Source organism: Rhinatrema bivittatum, chromosome 3 (assembly GCF_901001135.1).
Source record: "Rhinatrema bivittatum chromosome 3, aRhiBiv1.1, whole genome shotgun sequence".
Lineage (NCBI taxonomy): Eukaryota > Metazoa > Chordata > Amphibia > Gymnophiona > Rhinatrematidae > Rhinatrema > Rhinatrema bivittatum.
In genome coordinates this window covers 358,144,896-358,167,276 of record NC_042617.1, presented here as the reverse complement: position 1 = coordinate 358,167,276, position 22,381 = coordinate 358,144,896, and the positions used below count along the sequence as shown (strand labels likewise).

The 22,381-nt window shown below is 46.6% G+C and overlaps 1 protein-coding gene across 1 annotated transcript in view; it reads left to right on the top strand.

Annotated features, from left to right (window-relative positions):
• Positions 1-13,740: 13,740 nt before the first annotated feature.
• ANKRD6 (ankyrin repeat domain 6) overlaps positions 13,741-22,381 on the top strand; it is a 249,225-nt gene continuing 240,584 nt past the window's right edge. The window contains exon 1 of the mRNA XM_029595416.1: positions 13,741-13,827. The gene's annotated coding sequence lies outside the window, so the exon portion shown is untranslated. The remainder of the gene's footprint in view (positions 13,828-22,381) is intronic.

Here is a 22,381-nt window from a genome sequence, read left to right as displayed (position 1 = left end):
TGATCCAGAAATCCATGGCCCCAGCAACCTGGGCATCGTATGTGGTGGGCAGAGGCATGGTGGTGCACTTCTTGTAGTCTGCAGGATGGAGAGGGGAACCTGTTAACGAGGGCTGGATTGTCCAATTCATTCTGTGGGCAAGGCACAATGGATATTCATTGTCTTTGGTGCACTCCTACATAACGGGTTTTTCATTTTTTCAAAAGCTCGGGGGCTGGGGTAACCCATCTTTAAGCTTTATTGTCAAGAGGGTGTTGGGTGCATGGGACCGGGATCACGGTAGAGTGCTCGATAAAAGGCGACCCATTCGGTAGTCAGATTTAGTTATTCTTTTGGGGCATTTGGCTAAGGTTTGTTGGTCAAGGTATGTGGTATTGCTGTTTAGAGCTGTGTTTGCTCTTGCTTTTTTTGGCGTGATGAGAATTAGCGAGCTAGTAGCAAATTCTAAGGCAAATGCGTCTGGTGCGGGACTAATGGCAAGTCATGTCGGGTATACAGCAGTGCCGTTAAATTGTGTATTCATAGATCGAAGGTTGATCAATGGGGTAAAGGTCATTTTCTCACTTTAGTCCCAGCATGGGATGTCTTGGCGTGCCCTGTCCGATCTACTCAAGTTTTTGTGAAGGTGCGGCCTGATGTTTCAGGCTTTTTGGTGCATGCTGATGGAACGCCTTTGACCAGTTTTCAATTTACAAAAGTCTTGAAGTTGGTGGTGAAGGGATTAGATTGAGCTGCAGAATGTTATACTTCCAATTCCTTCCATTTTGGGGGGGCGGCTACTACAGCTGCGGAATGAGGGTTGTGGGAGAATGTGATTCGATCTATCAGGTGGTGGAGATCGAAAGTTTTTGCCTCTTACGTTAAGAGATAAGCATATGAGTGGGGATACGAGAGCGTTACAAGATTGTTAATTGAATATTTTTTCTTTTGCAGAGTCGTGGGGGGTTCCTAGTGATCGGGAATGTGCTTGGGTTGTGGGCCATTCCTTTGTTCACTGGGCTCAGCGATGGGCCGTGCAGCGGCCTTTACAGGGAGCACCTGAACCTGGATACAATGAACTGGACACTTAAATGGTTTGTCAAACGGAGAATGAAATGGGTTGACTTATTATCCTTCCTGCATGAACTTGTTAAATGTTGGGGTGTTCCTCAAATTCTTCTAATTCATTTGGGGGGTAATGATATAGGGGTCTGCTCCTGTAGGGTTCGGAAGGACTCATGAACACAATGCCCAGTACAAGGGTGGGATGGTCTGATATAATTGTTCGGCTTCGATGTAAGAATGAGCCCTTGTGGAAGCGGGGAGTTAAGAAAATGAATAGGCAAATAGGGAAGTGGGTCCTAAAGCAAGGGGGCTTTTGGGTTAGACACGAATGGTCCTGGGATGTTTCGGAGGGTTTGTTTTGGGTGGATGGGGTCCACCTCTCTGATGAAGGCATGAATTTGTTTAACAATGCGTTGCAGGAAGGATTGGAAAAATTGATAGGTGGACCCTAAGAGGCCGCAGTGGGGGAACAAGGGCAACCACAGTTGTCCTTGTCTGGGCGGAAAACCCGAGCCGATAGTTGTTAATTGTCATTATAGCATTGTTAAAGGAGCATTGGGAGGGGGGATCTTGTGTAGTTGGGGGGCTGCTACATGAGACAGCCAATGAGCAGGGGGGGCTGATGCTCAGGCCGTGTGCTTACCCTCACTGGGAAGAGGCAGGGTAAGAGATAAGGGGAGGTATCGCTTAGCCTTACCACTGGGGCGTGGTGGTAGGCGCATTGGCTGTAGGAGGTGGGGTGGGTTGTGTTTTCCCAGTTGTACATTAAGGTTGTCAGGCTTGGGTTCAGTTATGGAAATAAACTGCGGACTTTTGTAAGCCATGAATTTGTCCGGTCTTTTGTTGGGGGGGGGGGGGGAATGGAAAGCGAGGCGCGTGTCTTGCCTCCCTATGTTAGTTAAGGCGGCGTGGGCTTGTCCCATGCCACCGACATTAACATAGGTAAAGCGCGAGGAGCAAAGCAGGAGAAGGGCAGGGGGTTGTGGGGGTGGGGAGTCGCTAGCCGTTGGCGATGGCAACAATTTTGAATTGCTGCCTCGCCATTGGTTGCGATACCTCGGTGGGAGTCAGCTCCCCGTGCTCTTTTCCTCAGTCAGGGGCCAGGCAACGGCAGAGGCAATAGCAACCATTGGCTTTCCCTCCCTCCTTCCCGGTTGCGTCTCATGTACCGAGTGGGGCTCTTGGTTCTTGTTATGTATTCATTGTCGCAGTGGAGGCGGTGTAGGACTGTAGGAGGTGGGGGCAGGTTGTGTTTTTCCCAATTGTACATTAAGATTGTTGGGCTCGGGTTCAGTTATGAAAATAAACTGCGACCTTTTGTAAGCCGTGAATTTGTCCGGTCTTTTATTCGGGGGGGGGGGGGGGGGGGGGGGGGGTGTGAAATGGAAAGCGAGGCGCATGTCTTGCCTCCCTATCAAGCCGATACAGTAAGGACGTGGTAGAAAGAGTGCAGTAGTGCTGGGCGCACCCTCGTTTGCCGCACGCACAGTTCGGATCACATACCGCTCGATACAGTATTTAAATGGCATGCAAATGCAAGCCACGTCCAAAGCGCGTCCAAGAAGCGTCCATGAAGCGCAATCCATTTTACTGTATAGGCGCTATACATCAGCCCCTAAGTGACTAAAGGCCTGATTTACTAAGGTTTTCTCCCATTCTGTGTCTATAGGAAAAAAGCTTAGTGGATTAGGCTCTGAGTTACAAAATACTGAAGCCCACTCGCAGACTTTCAAAACCTGCCGATGAAGGGGGCCAATTTTTATTTTCTTTATGTGGATCAAAAGACAACATTGTGGTGTTTATTGGATTAATCCTTTGGATATAAAGGTGATGCCACTGAAGTCCATGGAGACTATCAGGAGAGTGATCTGTTTCCAGTGAGCTGTCCTCCAGATGATGGTGAGCAGAGGTATATGCTGATGACTGTTTTGGACACAAATTCAGAAAAAAAAAACAACAACCCATGAGAGGCAGATAACATCCTAAGGGAAAGGAAGAGAGCACTCAACGGAGGAGAAGAATGGTGTTGATAATTAAATTAATGGAGAATATGTTATTTGCTTTTTATGTATGCAAGATACAAGTACCATGGGACACAAGGTAGAGATTAAGAACAGGTGCAACGGAGCTGGGGCCTGCCCAGTGGCTCAGTGCTGCCATGGGAGGACCTGGGCTTAGTTCTTGGACTAGGATTCTGCTTCCTGGACCAGCCAGGGATAAGGATGCTCTGGAGGCAGAGTTCTTAACCCCTGGGAGGAAAGGGAAGAGATATTACTCATTGTAGCAGGGCGACATCTAGTGGCCAGACTGGGGGTACACCTTAGACGGGTCAAAGGAAGCTGCAGCCTGTGACCTCCCCAGGCAATAGGCAGAGTTGGGAGGGGGATACAAAATGAAGAGAAAAAGCCACGGGTAGCTACAAGTAAAGGCTCATCCCCCCCCCAAGCTCAACAGAAACCGGTCTGGATTAAACTGGAAGCCAGGAGCAGCGATGGCCGAGATGAGCCGAGAAGTAAGGGCGTGAGCCTGGTCGCTTCCCCGGCCTGGCCGCTAGATGTCGCCCCGGCGCAGGAGGCCGGGAGACGCATGCTGCGGCGGCGGCGGCGGAGGAGGCGGCGCCGAGGAGTCCCGGGGCTGCGGTCGCTGCTCTCTCCGGAGGAGTCCTCGTGGGGGCAGAGCAGCAACCGGAGAGCGCACAGGAGAGAAAGGTAGGAGCGATCCGCGTTAACCTTCCCCCTCCCCTGCACGTGAGCTGCCGGCACTTTCTCTTGGGGGTGGGGGAGGGACGACAGCAGTTTACTAGGAAAAGAAGGACAAATCTGGGCACCTGCCCTTCTCCCCGGTTCCGCTTTATAGTCGGGGGTTTGGCGTCAGTGTGGAACATGTACGGATCTGCTGCCGATCTTTCCCCGATGCTGTCCTAGGTCTCCTGCACTTGGCATCGAGGGGGGAGGGGGTGGCTGTAATTTATTCTGCGCTTTGAGGGGCGGATATACCGCGCTGCTAGAGAGTGGCTCCGGAACTCCGGCGGCCAGAGAGGACACGGGGAGGGTTTGAGTTGTGCACGGCGAGAAGATTTAAAACAACAAGGGTGGGCCTGGTATGGTTTGGAGATCGCCAGCCTTTCACCTTCCCGCAGGTAGTGCAGCGCTGAGCCGCCTCGGCCCCTCCTCTCCTCCGCGGACGCAGTAGTGAGGTTCACTGTGAAGGCTGGATGGGAAGCTGACGCTTGTAGCCTTTATTGTGCTTGCATGCACTACTGATGCGTCTTTGTGTGATATATTTTGTTATTGATCACGTACCAATAATAGGCAGGTGTGATCCAGTTCCATACCGGGAGCCCCTGTTGCACCCGATGGAAGGCTTCCCTGGCTCCTGTTTACTGATCATCCTGGCATAAATTATAGCGTAGACAAGGCGCAGATATCCTGGGACCTGCAGAGACCCCTCACCCCCCGGGCGGGCTGATGGCAGTCCCAAAGGGTTGAACAGCCTTCAGCACGGACCACGGGGGAGGGGGGCAGGCGTTTTGGCAGTGCGGGATTCCTCCTGGGGGAAGGCAGGGGATAGACACAATCTACAGATCATTCCCGGGCACCCTTGGGTGACAGGCGTGCGCTTCTTATAGTAGAAACGTAGGCTAGGACAGTAAAGTCTGATCAGCCTGCCCAGTTTACTTCCCGGCGCAGTATACTGGGGCCCCGCTGATCTTTGGTGTTCTCTCTCACCTCTTGGCAGCTGAGAACCCGCGGTGCTCATCCCAAGCCTTCTTGAATTCTGTAACTGTTTTTGTCTCCTCACCCTTTGCCCTCCACCTCCTGCATCCTCCAACCTTGCTATGAAGAAATATGTTTTAGGTCTTTACGTCTGGTCTGACATGGCTTTTGGTGCAGCTCCAGGCCCTTGCATCATTTTGGCAGCCTTTCGCTGGTCCGCTGGTCTCTGGCGCTAGCCATTTGAAGGCATGTCCCGCCCCCAGCCCTGGGAATCAGGAACACAAGAAATGTGCAGCTGCTTAAATTTAAACTGGTCAAAGTTCATCCTTTTCTGCCTGCATTATTATTATTTTTTTTTTTTTTGCTTCATTCTGGTTTGTGAATGTTTATGCTCCTGCAGAAATGAGCCATTTCTGTGTAAGGTTAAGAATCAGCCGGGCAGGGCCACATGGAGCCCATAAGCAGAGCGCCATGGTGGTGCCCCCTTTGATAGTGTGCTGGCACATGGCCTTAAAGCAAGCAGAAACAAGATCTGCTTTGGCCTTGGATATTTGGCGCCTCCAGAGCTCGGGGGCCCCTGGGCAGCATAAATCCATACCTTGGCATGGCAGCCGGGACATGGAGAGCTCTAAGGGTTCTGCCTGTACCATGAATCTTTCCCCCCCCCCCCCCCCCCCCCTAAGAACTGTGCGTACAGTCACTAAGTCCTCAGAAACTCGTTAAACCCCCCCCCCCCCCCCCCGGCTTTTGTGATTTTTCTGAGTGCGGTGGTGCTCTGTATCGCAGCCTGCTTTGGCAGCTTGTGCTTTTCTGGTGAATGCCGGTCTGAATGAGCACTTCTTTTGTAAAACTCAAATCCCAGAGAGACATGCAAAAGAAGAGAGGGGGGCAAATGGTTGCTTAGCAGGTTTCCTTCTGCTGTGGGAGCTCACCTTCCACTCTGCCTGTGTTGGTTGCTACAGGGCCCCTCTAGGTGTGCCGATGACGGCGGATCATGGGTGTGATCCCCCCTGCGCCACAGGTGATCAGATATTTATTTCTGCTCTGCTTTTCGGCGCTTCATAGTTTAGGTACTGTGGGTATTCCCCCATCCCTAAGTTTGTACCTAAAGGCAACGGAGAGTAAAGTGACTTGCCGATACTTTGTAGGCCGCTGTTCTAAGCGCCCTGTTTTAGCAACTGCGGATCTGAGGATTTGAACCTTGTCAGCTTTCCAGCTCTCTGTCTACAGTTTATAGTCCAGTACGGCACACGCTGTCACCTGGGTGAAATCTCCTCCCCCCCCCCCCCCCCCCCACACCCCCTTTCTTTTATTTTTCCTAATAGTTGTTTGCTAATTCACAGTTTACATTTAACCAATCTGTTATGCATTTCCTCACCCCTGGTACCCACTGCAGATTTCCGCATGGGTAGTAGGCAGGAAGCCCTGTTGATGATGTGAAGGATAAAAATCAAAGTAGATCTGTGAGGGCGGGTCCTGCAGTAAGAGGACCCCCCCAGGTCAAAAGGGAGTGCGGGGGGGCCCCCCAGCAGCAGCCAGGCACAAGGACAAAGGCTGAGCCGCAGTGAAGGGCCTGGGTAGGAATTCTGGGGCAGGAGAGCTACAGTTTATTGCGAGTGGATGCTTTGTGCTAGTTTAATTTTAAATTTGCGAGTGCAATTGTTTATTTATTTATTTAACATATTTCTATACCGGTCTTCATGAAGGGATTCATATCAGGCCGGTTTACATGGAACTTAGGGGAAAAAACTAATTAACCAAACAAGAGAACCGAAGCAAAGTTACATATAACAGGGAGATTGAACTTGGGGGCTAGAGTAGCCAGGAAGTAGTAAGACAAAATTAACTAGGTGTAATAATACATATGAGTAGCAGTGAGACTAGTGCTACTCATTAGAGAACTAGAAGGGGCAATGACAGCAAACATTTTAATTAGAAGCATGTGAACGTAGACAGCAGATATCAACCGCATGCACCGTCTGGTTTGCCCTGTGCCTTTGACCCCCGTTGATTTCTGGTTTCCCGTTTAGGGATATGAGATTACAGGGCTGTGCGGTACTCATCAGGGACCTGGTGCTATAGGTGAAAGTGCTCTGATACAGACGGTGTGTACGACTCTTTTTTCATCTGTTCCACTACGGTAGTGTTGACCTGATGAGCAAATTTCCTGGTTGTACGTCAAGAGGATTTTCTGAATGTGTGTCTGGGCATTGTCCTCGAAGGGACAACATTGCTTACCGACCTGCTCCATAAAGCACATTGGCGTCTAAGGTGTTCGGTTCAAAATATGTAACGTGGATACGTCCAGTCCCCGCCCAGGGGAGATCAGTTGGAGGCCTGCCACTGGCTCCGAAAGATTATTTCTTTACCGTGAAGAGAGAGAGCAGGAGAATTACCTAGTGGCATTGCAGGTCAAGAGGGTAACGGAGTTTGGTACTAACGGCTTAGAGCCAGCACCAAGCTGGCCGTTCACAAAACCAAAGCGAATGTTAGGAATGATACGAAAAGAAATGGAGACGATCGCACTGCTTCTGATTCGATCCGGGAGTTTAGTGTGCAGGTCTGGTCACTCCATCTCAAGAAAGACAGAGTGGAACTAGAAAAGGTGCAGAGGAGGGCGACCAAAATGATAACGAAGATGCGACGGCTTCCCTATAAAGAGAGGCTAAATAGGTTAGAGCTTGGAAAAGTTTATAAACTTAGGAGTGGGATGGAACAGGTAAAAGATGGATGATTTTGTATAAAGATTCACAGCTAAAAAAGTCATTTTTTAAAATTGAAAACCATTCATATTGTTTGTAAATAATATCTAAATTCTATATAAATAAAAAATGTACCAAGTACAAAAATCAGCAATGTATCTAGTTAAGACATACATGTTGCAGTCTTTTAACTGTGAAATGTGACTTCTGTTTTGGATTGAAATGCAGTGCAGCCATCCTTTCTATAGTTTCTTGAAAAACTCCTTGTCGTCTTTCCAAGTGTATGAGCTTTTTTTTGGGTGCTGAAAATGTTCTCAACCTCAGCAGTTTGTTGTGCTATTAATTACACAGAAAGATATGTGCACATTTATTGGACCTGTGGTAACAGATACAAGAACCTCTGTATAAAGATTAAATTCTTCTATAGGGATATCACTCAATTCAGGAATTACATCAAAATCATCCTCTTTGCTTTATTAAGGATTTAAAAGATCTATGAGGGATCAAAAATTCTGACTGCTTCCTCTGTTCCAACTTCACTTCCTCCTTTCACTTCAGGACAGGAGGAAGGGGGGGGGGGGGGAACCACAGAAGAAGGTTCCCTGCAGGCTGTTTGGGAAAGGAGGGGGCTGAAGCAAGAGCAGAGAGAGTAGAGACTGAAGGCAGCAGGCTGGGCACCCTGCAGTTTTCTTCAAAAGATTGAATTAAGAGGTGTGAAAGCTTTCAGGAATGTTGATTCTGTGGCCCCTTGTAAAATATGCAGCAACACGCTAATTATGCGGTTTCTCCCATGGTCGGCAGAGCAGAGTCAGGGGAGGCTGGGGCACTGGTAAATTGCAGCAAAACCACCCAATCTGCTCAGTGGCAAAGCGAGGACGTGGTACTGGTGTTGGGCAGTTTTTCCCGTGCCGCTGTTAAATCTGGTCATTTTCCAACATATGCAGAGCAAGTATTTCTACGCTCTGAGGCCACTCCTGGGAACAGGCCGCAGTTTTCTCCCCAAATCCTGCGCTGCGGCAGCATTATGTATGTGTGTGGCAGTCACGTCAGAGGTTGCACCACTTCACCTTAAGAACATAAGAACATAAGAAATTGCCATGCTGGGACAGACCAAGGGTCCATCAAGCCCAGCATCCTGTTTCCAACAGAGGCCAAAAACCAGGCCACAAGAACCTGGCAATTACCCAAACACTAAGAAGAACCCATGCTACTGTTGCAATTAATAGCAGTGGCTATTCCCTAAGTATAATTGATTAATAGCCATTAATGGACTTCTCCTCCAAGAACTTATCCAAACCTTTTTTGAACCCAGCTACGCTAACTGCACTAACCACATCCTCTGGCAACAAATTCCAGAGCTTTATTGTGCGTTGAGTGAAAAAGAATTTTCTCCGATTAGTCTTAAATGTGTTACTTGCTAACTTCATGGAATGCCCCCTAGTCCTTCTATTATTCGAAAGTGTAAATAACCGAGTCACATCTACTCGTTCAAGACCTCTCATGATCTTAAAGACTTCTATCATATCCCCCCTCAGCCGTCTCTTCTCCAAGCTGAACAGCCCTAACCTCTTCAGCCTTTCACCTTGAATGCATAATCTCGGCTGGTCTTTTCTTATGGCCTGCAGAACCCCTGGTGCCTGTGCTGTAGGTCACTGCTGTACTTTTGCATCCTCCTTGTCTAGGGGGGGGGGGGGCAGGAAAAGCATTATTCAGTTTAACCAACAAGCAGAGGGAGTAATTTACCATTTTGTCCGAGTGTTGCTCCTGAGTACCTTGCTGGGTAAAGGGTAAATTTATATTTAGGGACCTTCATTTTTATTTTTTACTGTTCTTTATTTTTCCTGGGAATTTATCAGGGATTATTATGATAAGAACAAAAAAAACAGGAGAAATCAGTTGAAGAAAATGACTCATTATTTTTCTGAGGGAAAAAAAATCTGAGTTTGTAGCGGTGAACAGAATAATAAAACAACATTATCAGATTCTCCCACCCACCCCCTCATCAGCAGCCCCCATCGCTACCCCATCCCCTGCGTAACACCTCCCACCCCATTGAGAATCTCCTTCCTTCCTCCCCCATTTCTCCTCCACAGCGTTCATCCTTACCGGTGATGGCTCCAGGCTTCTCCTCTCACCCTGGGCAGCAGCTTACTGAGGCTCCCACTCACTGCTGTGTTGCACTTCTGCTGTTATGCAGGGCCGGGGAGCCTGCCGGGAAGCGCTTCTGGTGGACAGGGCCTGCTTGGAAGGCCTTCACGGCACCAGACAGCAGGCACTTTGGCTGCTTGGGAAGTAAGGAGGCAGGACTTGAAGCACTGGAGGGGGTGAGCGCTTTTGCTGGTGGAGAGTGGGAATTGAAACACAGCAGGCGCTTTGGCCCACACTGACTTCCAGGCCTTGAAACACTGCATCTCCAGCTCAGGAGCAGCTTTTTAGTCACCATAAAATTAGGGCGACTGTCGGTTTAAACCAATTGTCACCTTGGGAAAAATCCAGGAATTTATGGGTGAAAATCAGTTTAAACTGAAAACGAAGGGCCCTAGTGTACATAGATCGGTGAAAGACCCAGAAGGGGGGATTCTTGTGAGCGCCCACACAGCACCACCCCAGTGCATAATGGCGGCACGTGTGGTTAATAGGTAAAGCTTTCTGAAGCTTTTTAACATGGTGCTTTCTCAGAAATGAAATGTGACCATAGGGATGACTGGATCTTTTAAAATTGTCAAGTGAATTGATAACATTTTTTTCAGTACTGCTGCCGTAATTTAGCGACAGACTGTCCCAAATAAGAAAGTGGAAGAGGCGTGGGCTAAGAGCCATAGAAACCCAGGTTCAAATCCCGCTTCCCCCTACTGACACTCTCTGTGACCTTGAGCAAGTTTCCTCGGGTACCCATTTTGATTGTAAGCTCTTTGGGGCAGGGGCTTGTTGCATAACGCCAAATGATGGGGTGCACTGCTAGTGGTGGTTGGGAGAGTGGTGATGTGTGTTTCCAGGATCATATCTACTTGGGCCTGTTTCTAATTCTGTGTTTCAGTGACTGATCTGGCAGGCAGCAGGAGTACCTGGCTTCCTGCCCTGCTCCAAATAGCAAACAAAGGGAGGGTAACCTCTGTCAGGATGCCCCTTTCCACCTTTTAAGAGCAGGGCAACTCTCTGCGCTCTGCTCTGATTAATCCCTTCCGTGCCGTGCTGTCTCTGCGTTGGCGCCGTGGTCTGGCTCACAAGCTGTCCAGGCTGCCTGCCATTGTTCGATGCCCTGCATGGTAACCCTTTAATGCCCCAGAAAATAACAAACAGCCTCAAGCTGGGCCCATCCTGTCCTTCACTCTTACTTTAGCACTGGAGGCTTTGCTTTTAAGTCCTCCAGAACCTTGATTTGGGTCCCAAAAATGACACAAACTTACAGTGCTTGCCCGGGCTGAGCTAAAGCGAACAATGATATCTAAAATAAAAGTAACATAAAATTTAAATATACGGTAATACATCTGGGTCTCCCTCTTGTTCCTTAGCCCCGCGCACGTTTGTTAACGATCAGGAGATGTTAAAGCACTTCCGAGGACCAGTGCTCCGAGAGGCTTTTTTCTGGGAGAATGGATTTACTGAATTGGAAATTAAGCTGGCCCACATTATCGATGAATTTCCAAGCCCTCAGTGATTTTCACAGGGCCCAGAAGGGGATGAAGGATGCGGGACACCACAGCCCGGTCTGCGCCTCCCGCGGGAATTCTGCAGGGCGGAATCATTCCCGTGTTTTTCTACACGATGTATACCCGAGTCATATTGTAATCCACTTGAACGAGATCTTTGATTGGGGACAACAGAATGTAACTCTGTGAAATCAATTTCAATTAACGAAAGCATAAAAAAAAAAAAAGTCACCTAAAACACGAATCTGGGAAGTTGTTTTGTGAAATGCAATGCTTACCCGATTCCTGCCTGATTAATTCTGTGTAAGACTAAGGAAATTGTAACCAGCATCATCTAGGAAGGCACCGATCAAAGGCTTCTGGGCGGGATTCCTGTTTTTCACTTAAATTTTTTTGCTGGGAAAAGAACGGCGATTCGGTCCTGGACAATAGAAGCTCGTGCTAGACTCTGATAGACTTGTAGATACTGCAGAAGAGAAATGGGCTGAAAAAAATAAAACCTGAAAAGCCGATAGAGCTTTGGTGTGGCTGACATACAGCTGAATATGATGAGCTGGCTTGCCACAAAACAGTGAACAGGCCAATTACAGGTTGCCCAAGGCAGTGTGCAAATAAGTTAATATGTAAACTGATGACAGAATGCTATTCCTGGCAAATAAAAATCTCCCTTCCCTGACCACATACAAAGTTGGAAATACCTCCTAAGGGGACAGCTTCCGCAGGATTTGAATATTTTGTGTGCTTACTGGCAGCTCTTGGAGCTAACATCAGGTCAGCCTCTGACTGCAGTGTAAACAGAACTTCTGGAGCCATGACTATCTCCATGGCCGATGTGTGTGGCATTGCTGATGGAGAGACCTAGCGCATCAGTTCTTGGCTGTCTTCTGACCTTTGGACAGATGGGGAGACTTTGTGAGTTCTGGCAATATGTCATCACTATTTTGAGCAGACTTACTGCCCACCCATATTAATCTTGGGCCCACCCAAAAAATCAGTTCTGGCTTTGCCACTGGTATGAGAGAGAGCGAGTGAGCCTTCATATGTATGTGAAAGCCTCCATTTATATGTGAGCGAGAGAGTAAGCCTGCACAGTATGTGTGTGTGTGTGTGTGTGTGTGTGTGAGAGAGAGCTTGGGTGTGCTTTAGAGAGAGAGCAAGCCTGTGTGTATATGAGAGAGAGAGCCTGCATATGATTGTGAAAGCATGCATGTGTATGAAAGAGAGCGCAAGCCTGCAAGAGTGAGTGAGGAAGAGAGAGAGAGCATGTATGTGTATGAGAGAGAATAAGGTAATATGTGTAAGGAAGAGAGAGTGAGTGTGGTGTGTGTGTGAGAGCATGTGAGGGAGTTTATAAAAGAATGAACATGTGTAAGTGTGTGTGTGAGAGAGAATAAAGTTAGTGCGGGCCCTTCCCTTCAACCCTGCAATCCACAACAATCTCAGGGTGACTGGAAATCAATAGATTTCCAGAGGGAGATTTTTAAAATCCTTATTAATTTAAATTTTTGGATGCTGTTTTGCAATATTTTTTGGTGTTTATTAGAACAAATTTTTGTGAGTTTTTAATGGTTGTATATCCTATTCATAAGTTGTTTTGACATGTTTATTCTTTTTATTAGTATGGTTTTAATATTATGAATGGTATTTTATATCTCTTGATTTTGTTGCTTGATTTTTGTGAGGAATAATGATGTTTCTGTTTTTCAATTATTGCACTGCATAATACAGTTGGGCTTGTTACAGTTTCCAGTTCAATTTTTGTCTGCTAATTTGGAATATTTTGGGTGGTGCCAAATTACAGGAGGGGGGGGGAGTCACTGAATCATTAGCCTGGCCTGAGCGCCAAAATGTCTGTCTGGCCCTGCTCGTGCTAAATACGTTACTACATTGTGTTTGACCACAAGTGACTTGTCAAAGCTGTTACTCTCTCCACCTTGAGAAACACCGTAGGATGTGTAAAGTGACCTCTCTTATCCTCTGTAGCCGGTTAGTGCCTGCAGACTACCCAGTGGAATCTGTATCTTTGTGGCAGTTTGCGTCATATGGCAGAACCCTGAAGTGGAGGCCACGCTGATTTTTTTTTTTTCTTCCAGAAAAAGTGTTTTGTGTGTTTCCTCACAACAGAAGTTCTTTTAAATGTCTAATGAACATTAGGTGAAGTAATTCATCATTTCAGAAATATCCATCCACGGTGTGGACAAAGTGCTGGAGCTCTGGGGGAGGAGAGGTGGGAAGAGAGAGAAGATGGCGGATGCTGCTGCTATGGCGACCCCTGCTAGCCATAGAGCACTGTTGAGGGATAGCCATAGAGGAGAGGCAAGCCTCCAGGCCTTGTGGCTGGCAGGGGATCCCGATGGCTCCCGGGTATGTCATCTGAGTGAAGAGGTTAAAAAAAAATCAATGGGAGGACCATCTGTTTCATTATTGAATGAGGTTTGAAGACAAGTGACATGAATGACACGGGTTTCGGGAGTGGACGCGAGCCGAATCCTCAAATGGTCGTTTGCTGGATGCAGGGGGTCCTATAGGATCAGGAGGAAAAGAGGGAATTCCTTTTCTAAGTCGTTTGCAACCTATACACAAATTTGCCGTGTCCTTATTATTCCCTGTTGACTTTTATTTTCACAGGGAGCTGGTTTTCAGGAAAGCACTGGCTGAATAAGGGGGCTCTCTTGGTTGATGTTGGAAATCTGTCTCCATTCATCTTTCATTCAGGTGATTCTGCCTGATATTAAATCTACAATAAAGGCCGTTTCTATCTTATACCATTTTATTATTATTTTTTTAATTTGAAAACTGTGTAATATGAGCTCACCTGGGCCTCAAGTCTAGGGGCCTGGTGCACAAAGGCTTTATTATTCTGAAGTTGAGACAGCTGGGGAACGTGACAGACAGACAGACGGGCTAGACTTGCATGCACAGAGCAGAATTTAGCCGCAGGAGGTGCTCTTAAAGGGACACTGCACGCTGTTCACTTTTTGTTTCTCCACAATATTCAATCTGCCGTCTAATTTACCACACTCCATTGAGAGCTGCCGCATTTAAACTTTAGTACTAAGCTGTAAACTGTGATTTAAAAAAAGCTGGAGCATGCCGGCTGCAGAGACACGACGTGTCCAGCTGCAGCAGACGCCTTACTGTTTAAGAGCACGTACAGATTTGAGCGCTGAGGGACCAGCAGCGCGCTCCACAGAGGAGAGCAGCCTCTGGTGTGGTGACAAGCCTAAAACAATAGGGGCATGCTGTCAGCGACTCCCTGTGAAATTGTAAAGCATCTAACTAGTAAATATTTTAATTTTGTTTATATTTTGGTACATACTGTAAGGAGCAGTATGGATTCTTCCGCTGCTGCTGCTGAATCTGTACTGGTGCGCCTGACAGTCAGACTAATTGACTTATCAGCCACCTGTCAGTCAGGAGCAAGACTTGGTAACTGCCACACAGGAAAGGGGGCGTTCAGCCAGACGTTTGTCGGCCTTTGGAATAACGTGATGGGGAAAGATAACCTTGCTCGGGTGCATAAGAAGAAGTATCGGCCAGCAGGAGAAAAAGAGGTAACGTTGCCCTTCTGTTAGATTCCTAGTGAGACCTCCATCTTGAGTATTGGGCTCAGATCAGAGAAGGGCGACCAAAATGATCTTCTAGGACCTACAACACAGGCCCTAGAAGACTTAAAAGCTTGTGAAATTCCACACGCATTCTCCGGAGGTAAGAGGGAATAAATCAGAAACGTTTATGTAGTGAGCAGGTTTCAGTAAAGTACGAGAAGGAAGCATTTTCCATAGAAAAGAGAAATTTAAGGACAAGGGGTCGTCATGATATGAAGCTGGAGAGAGGGGATCAGAGTAAATATGAAGAGAAAATTCTTCCCTGAGGGGGCCTAGGATATCCTGTTGATAGAGATGGTACTGACCAAAACCGTCACAGAATTCAACCATGCTTGGGACAAATAACAGAGAGCACAGGTGATGGGGAAAGAAAAGGCAGGGTTCCTAAGGTTTGGTTTAGGTATAGAGAAGCATACGGCCATCTACAAGGAATGGAAAAAATCCAAAACGGGAGTCGCCAAAGCCTACTTGCACAGTATGGCTGTATGTCAAGATCCCAGGAGGAGGTGGCAAGGTTTATCATCATCAGGCGGTTCCAGGCCTTGGGGGGTGCTGCAGATTGTCCAGCCTTGATGGCAGGAACTATTTGGCTACACGCCTTTGCTAATCGCAAAAAGGGGGGCGGTTGCCTTTGCTAATGGCAAGTGGTCCAGCTTGCTTGGCTGACAGCTGGAAGATCACTTTAGTGCAGAGGGTCAGTGGTGATTTTCTAAATTAAAAAGGTACCGGTTCACATTCCACAGCAGCCTTCATCTTCCACTGCTTCCCAATGGGGAAAAGGAAGCAAAGTTTTTTAAAAAGGTTCTGGGCTGGCGACCTGGAAGTCCCCCTGCAGAAGGTGATAGTGAAGGCAAGGAAGGATGGTAGCTAGAGGGAAAGAGAAGAAAGGGGCAAACTGGCGTGTCCGAATTATACTTATTAGCCAACATCTACCCTCAACTAGAGTGTCCCCTGGTGTTTTTTAATGGAGGATGGGGCCACTTCCAGAGGTTGGGCATGTCCAAGTATTGACTGGGAGTGGCCAGAGACTAGGGAAGGGGAGGGGGGAGAAGGCCATGAGCTGGCCAATACTAATCCTTAAACATAGAAACATGACAGTAGAAAAAGTCCATATGGCTTATCTAGTCTGCCCATCTCTACAATCCCTACCACTCCCCCTGAGATTCCGAAATTGGAATCTTTCAGCTTCTGCTTTCGAGTTAAGACAAACAATACCCAGTGGAAATGTCTTGAATAAAATGAAGATTACACGCACTTGAAACCCCCGTCCCTCAGATAACCACATTCTCTCAGCAGAAGATGATTAGCTCACAGAGCAGAAGGAAAATCAGTTCCGGTGTGAGCATTAAATCTGATATCAATTAGGCTGATTCAATATCGGTGTATGTTAACATGGGCCATCATGATTGAGCGCCCGCGCTCTCTCTTTTTTTTATTTTATTTTTTAACAAATTTTACAATTTAAACACAAGAATCCTTGTACCAGAAAATATGATAGATGTGTCATAGCATACACAAAAATTAGCATCATATTAATATAAAAGGAAAAATATATATCTTCACAGATTTCTCAAAATATTAATAGGAAAACGGGGAGACCAAGAAAAAGAAAAGGAGCAATTAAACACTGAAAGAAAGAAAAAAGAAACAGAGAAGCATAGCAAAACACCATCATTTCCAGATTGCCATACCAACTTCTTCTTGGGCATGCGAATCCAGGAATAATCTCAGTTGAGAAGAACATGCCATACTGGGTCAGAACAAGGATCCATCAAGCCCAACATCCTGTTTCCAACAGTGGCCAGTCCAACTCACAAGTACTTAGCAAGAACCCAATCATTAAATAGATATCAAGCTACTATTGCTTATTAATTAATTAATTGCAGTTTATGGATTTTTCCTCTAGGAACTTATCCAAACCTTTTTTAAACCCAGTTCTACCAACTGCTGTATCCAGATCCTCTGGCAATGAATTCCAGAGCTTAACTCTGCGCTGAGTGAAAAAGAATTTTATTCGATTTGTTTTAAATGAGCTACTGGCTAACTTCATGGAGTGTCCCCGGGTCCTTCTATTATCTGAGAGAGTAAATAACCGATTTACATTAACATGTTCAAGTCCTTTCATGATTTTGTAGACTTCTACCATATCCCCCCTCAGTTGTCTCTTCTCCAAACTGAAAAGCCCTAACTTCTTCAGCCTTTCCTCACAGGGCAGCTGTTCCATGCCTCTTATCATTTTGGTCGCCCTTCACTGCACTTTCTCCAATGAAGCTATATCCTTTTTGAGATGTGATGGCCAGAACTGCACACAGTATTCAAGGTGCGGTCTCACCATGGAGTGGTTCAGAGGCATTGCAACATCCTCCATTTTATTTGCCATTCCCTTCCTAATTCCTTTCATTCTGTTTGCTTTTTTGATTGCCACAGCACACTGAGCCAACAATTTCAATGTATTATCCACAATGATGCTTCAAAATAGAGATAGTTAACATTTAGATGTTTCACAAAACATGTGCATCTCAATGTAAACTGTGTGCCTAATGACAAGACTTCAGATCGCATGGAGAAAAACTTCCTCCTACAATCATGGCTTACTCTGGTTATATCAGGAAATATCAATATCTTCTGACCATAAAAAGGCAATAACCTATTAAGAAAGAAATTCAGTCCTCAGATTTTTCTATCATTCAAAAAGGCAAAAGAGACCAATAAAATTCCCCTTTTAGATGCTAGAACTTCTTGTGATGTTTCAAGAAAGTCCATTCAGTTTAAAGAAGAATCTTGCACTTGACCTTCATTAATTCCTGTAGATTGCTGTGGCAAATAATATGCTTTAGTAATAACTGGCATTGCCTCCTTAGGAATCTTGAGAACGTGTGAAATATAGTTCTTAAAGAGATCCAATGGTGGAATCAATTTGATAACTGGAAAATTAAGAACTCTCAAATTCAGACTTCTCATAGCATTCTCAATGTTCTCTAACTTCTTGGAGTCAATCAAATCAGACTGAACCAAGCAGTTTTGAATCTTCTCAACTATGGATACTCGAGACTCCAGAACTTCAATCCCTCCCTGTGTGAGGCAACCAATTTATCAGTAACCAAATCACGTTGATTAGTATCCAAAGCAATCTTTGTTAAAGAGGAAATACAAGCTTGTAATGAAACTAAGGCATTCTAAACAGCGTCCAATGTAATAACGTGGGATTTAATTAAAGTGACCTTTGGAGCCAAGCATGTCCTGGTATCCAAGCCACTTTCGCTCGATAAGGAGTTGTTTCCAGCCAAATCCTCTCCAAATGCTGATGGCAAAGACTGCATCGAGGGAGTATTAGATGTAATTCCCTGAACAGAGGTAGAAAAGACTCCTCCACTTAACTCCTCTGATGGGACCACAAAACTAAGGCCTGTAGCTGCCTTTGTAGTGGTGCCTCCAGGTGCCAGAGTCACCCGATCAACTGTGGGGCTTACCAGTCTTGGCTCTGCTTCCACGGGCGTTTTATTGAAAGGAGGAGACGGAGTTGTAGGTGCACCAGGACTCGGTGATGTTTCTTTGGCCCGCGGCGTTGGCGTTCGCTCCGCGTCAGCATCCACAAGGGCACCCATGCCTGGCATGTTTGTAGATGTTGGAGCAAAGAAGCCCTCGATCCTGGGCTGAAGCAAGTCAGTCGAGGGAGAAGCCTGGGCCGTCTCCCTCAATTTGGCTTTCCATTTGGTATGAGTCATTTTGAGGAAAAAAGACAAACCAAGGAAATGGAGAGAGCTCCAGCCCAGCTTCTCCATGAGCAGCCATCTTGGGTCTCCCCTCGTGCCCGCTCGCCTAATGCGTGCCGATCCACCTTTCCTGGGCACCCGATTCAATATTAAAATGAGCTGCTGCGGTAAAAAGGAGGCGCTAGGGGGAAATTGTGCATCCCTAGCGCCTCCTTGGCATTGGGTGCCTGGGAGAGGTGGCTGTCAGTGCGGGTTAGAAAAACAGACACTCAGTTTTACGAGCGTCCATTTTCCTAACCTGCGCATAGCCACGGGTTAGGGAAATGGATGCTCCTTAATGTATTTTCTGCTTTTCTGTCAACTTTAGGGGCTTCTCAAGGCTTGATGCCTGCTCCGGGGCAGGCGTTAATTTTTGAGAGTAAAAATGTGTGCGTTGGGTGCACATTTTTTTTTTGCATAGGTGGGTAATAGCTAATAGCCTCATTGCCATGAATTTAAATGTGATGACAGCTATTCGCTGCGCGCTGGTTTGGATGCGCATCCAAATGCGTGTAAAGCCATGTGCTGAGCTGAGTGCATTGTATTGCATCGCCCTGAGAGGTAAGTAAACAGCACTCACGTGCACTAAGAATTTCTTGTGTTGTTTTGTGCATTTCTCTTCTCCATACCTCCCGCCCCCTCCGCCAGATATGGATTTGTATCTTTCTTGGTGCATATCCCTTAGAATTTAATCTCAGGAGTGCAGTTTTCTTATAGAGTTGAAACACTGGAAATGACTATGATGAACAAGAGTCTTCTTGCAGGGCTTGAAAAATCCTGGGAACTTACAATTTGGTGCCTGGCACCTGAAATTCTGCAAAATCAAAAATATAGGAAAAGAAGCAAAAAAAAAAATAATTTTTTTTTTCACAAACTCAACAAGTCTACAATTGCATATGGGCCGATACAGTACAGTGCGCTCTGACGGAGCGCACTGTTAACCCTTGATTGGACACGCGTTTTCGACGCCTAGCGTTACCCCCTTATTCAGTAAGGGGTCGAAAACGCGCGTCCAACCCCCCCGAACCTAATAGCGCCCGCAACATGCAAATGCATGTTGATGGCCCTATTAGGTATTCCCGCGCGATTCAGTAAGTAAAATGTGCAGCCAAGCCGCACATTTTACTTTAAGAAATTAGCGCCTACCCAAAGGTAGGCGCTAATTTCTGCCGGCGCCGGGGAAGTGCACAGAAAAGCAGTAAAAACTGCTTTTCTGTGCACCCTCCGACTTAATATCATAGCGATATTAAGTCGGAGGTCCCGAAGGGTAAAAATAGTAACAAGAAAAAAAAATTCGAAGTAGGCTCGCGGGTTGAAAACCGGACGCTCAGTTTTGCTGGCGTCCGGTTTCCGAACCCGTGGCTGTCAGCGGGCTTCAGAACTGACGCCAGGAAAATTGAGCGTCGGCTGTCAAACCCGCTGACAGCCGCTGCTCCTGTCCCTAAAGAGGCGCTAGGGACGCGCTAGTGTCCCTAGCGCCTCTTTTTACCTGTTTCTACCGCCGGACCTAATGTGCATACTGTATCGTGCGCCCTCTCCTGCGGACTTTACTGTATCGGTCCCATAGTAACTTCAAAGAGCGCATTTTATACCTCCATGACCTGTACGTGCCGTCTTGCAGCTGCTTCTGGATGGAAGGCTGTGTGGACGGAGTGGGTGATCTGTGGGGGTGAGTGAGGTATGTATATATGTGTGTGGGGGAGGGGGGCCAGAGGCATAGGATCTCTCACACTCTCTCTCCTCCTCCTCCACCCTCCGCGCTCTCCTCGCCCTTCCCCGCCCACCGCTCTGTTCCCTCATGCGTGTTCTTCCTCCTATGCTGCTGCCAGCACAGCAAACGCTGCAGTTGGCATCCGGAGGAGAGGCTGTAGGCCAGTGCATCAGGAGCAGCTGAAAGGCCCTGCGTAAACAGAAAGCTGCACTCCTCTGGAGGGCGGGGCTTGGGGATCCCTGCTGATTGTAGCACCAGGCTCCTACTCTTTTTCTTCAGCTAGTGGGGGCTCCAGTGCTTATAGCTTTGTTTTGTTCGCTGCTCCTGTCCTTCTGTGATGTCGGTGTCACGGATGGATGGATAGACAAAACCAAAGCTAGAAGCACGTTTTATATTTTGTAAAATGTTCTAGAAAGAACAAAACAAAAAAAGCTAAGCAAAATAGCAACAGCAAAACAAGTGAGAAGCAAGAAAAATATAAGGAAAAATGTAAGGAAAACTATTTTTCCATCTCCTAAAAATTTTTGACCAGCGCCCAAGTTTTCTAAATATATTGCCATCCTGTGTTTGTTTCTCTCCCTGCTCATCACCAACGTAGAGCATCAGAAGCACCCTGTAACAATTTACTGCCATGCCTGGGAATATCCTTGGTTACCATAAAGGTGGTTAGATTAAAAAATGCAGTGATCAAAAGTATTCATAGGTATGGAGAAGGCACACTTTTATATTCTTATTAATGTGAATATCACTTGTCACTGACAATAATAATTAACCTGTCTATAAAAAATGCTCTGTAATACATTTTTCTACAGGCTGTTGCATTCAGGACATACTTTGCTTTCTGGTTGGGTGTCATATTTCTATTTCGGTGATAGGATTGCGTGCGTAGAATGTGTTTGGTAGTCATTGTGTCACAGAAGCCAGGCTGCTTTTGCTGCAGGGTTTTTCGTTTAGTTGACTGTAACATTATCTATGCTGCAACCCAGTTTAAATTACATTGTTCAACAGTTGTGTTAACCTGAGTTGGGACATTGTGTTGGTACGTATTTATGACCTGATCGACTAAAGCTCATCTCCAGTCCCATTCTAGGGCTCCATGGGAGCAGACCATGATGAATCTGACCCTTCATGTCATCGTCCTTTTGTCTATAACTGACCTCAGTCTAAAAGACAAAATATGGTCTGTTATCTACTGTACTGTACAGATGTGTGTTACAGTTGCTTCTTTAAATGTGGTTTTGTTTATTCCTTGTTTCTCTGTTGTATAAATGTAAAATCCACATTGATACCAACATTCTTGCAACTACCCATGCTGCTCTTACTAACAAACGGGCCAATACAGTAAAAATTGCGGGAAAGCGGGCAAGCGCCCGCTTACTGAATAAGAGGTAAAGCTAGCGTGTCGAAAACTCGCATCCAAATGCAGGTTAACAGTGTGCTCCACTGGAGCGCACTGTACTGTATCGGCCTGAAACTTGTTTAAGCATAGGATCACTCAAACCTGCTAGTCAGGCTCACTGTTTCCTCTCCATTCGTTGGTTAGGAATCTTGACTGACAGTGAACAGTTGTACTTTACATTTTAACGCCCACCTTCTCCGCCATTTTCTCAGCCTGACTCCCTTTATTACCTGTGATGGTACAGTTTGAGGGTTTAAAAAAAATGTTTTCCAGACTCCATTCTGAGTAAGTTCTTGCAGAAAGTCAGTCATTTCATCCCTGACTTCCACCTCAGACTATCCAAGATTTATTGCCTAAGTGGAAGGCCTGGGCGCTTTTGCCCTGCATCCCTTTTATCTTTGTAATTTCTTCTCTAGGGGTTTTAGCAGGGGTCTGGAGTATAACAAACCCCTCAATCTCTGTTTTGGGTTTTTTTTTTTGGATTAGCCTCTCTCACAGACAGGCCAATACAGTATAGTGCGCTCTGGTGGAGCGCACTGTTAACCGGCATTTGGATGCAAGTTTTCGACGTGCTAGCTTTACCCCTTATTCAGTAAGGGGTAATAGCGCTTCGAAAACGCGCATCCAACCCCCCCCCCCCGAGACTAATAGCGCCCGCAACATGCAAATGAATGTTGATGGCCCTCTTAGTCATTCCCGCGCGATATAGTAAGTAAAATGTGCAGCCAAGCCGCACATTTTACTTTAAGAAATTAGCGCCTACCCAAAGGTAGGCGTTAATTTCTGCCGGCGCCGGGGA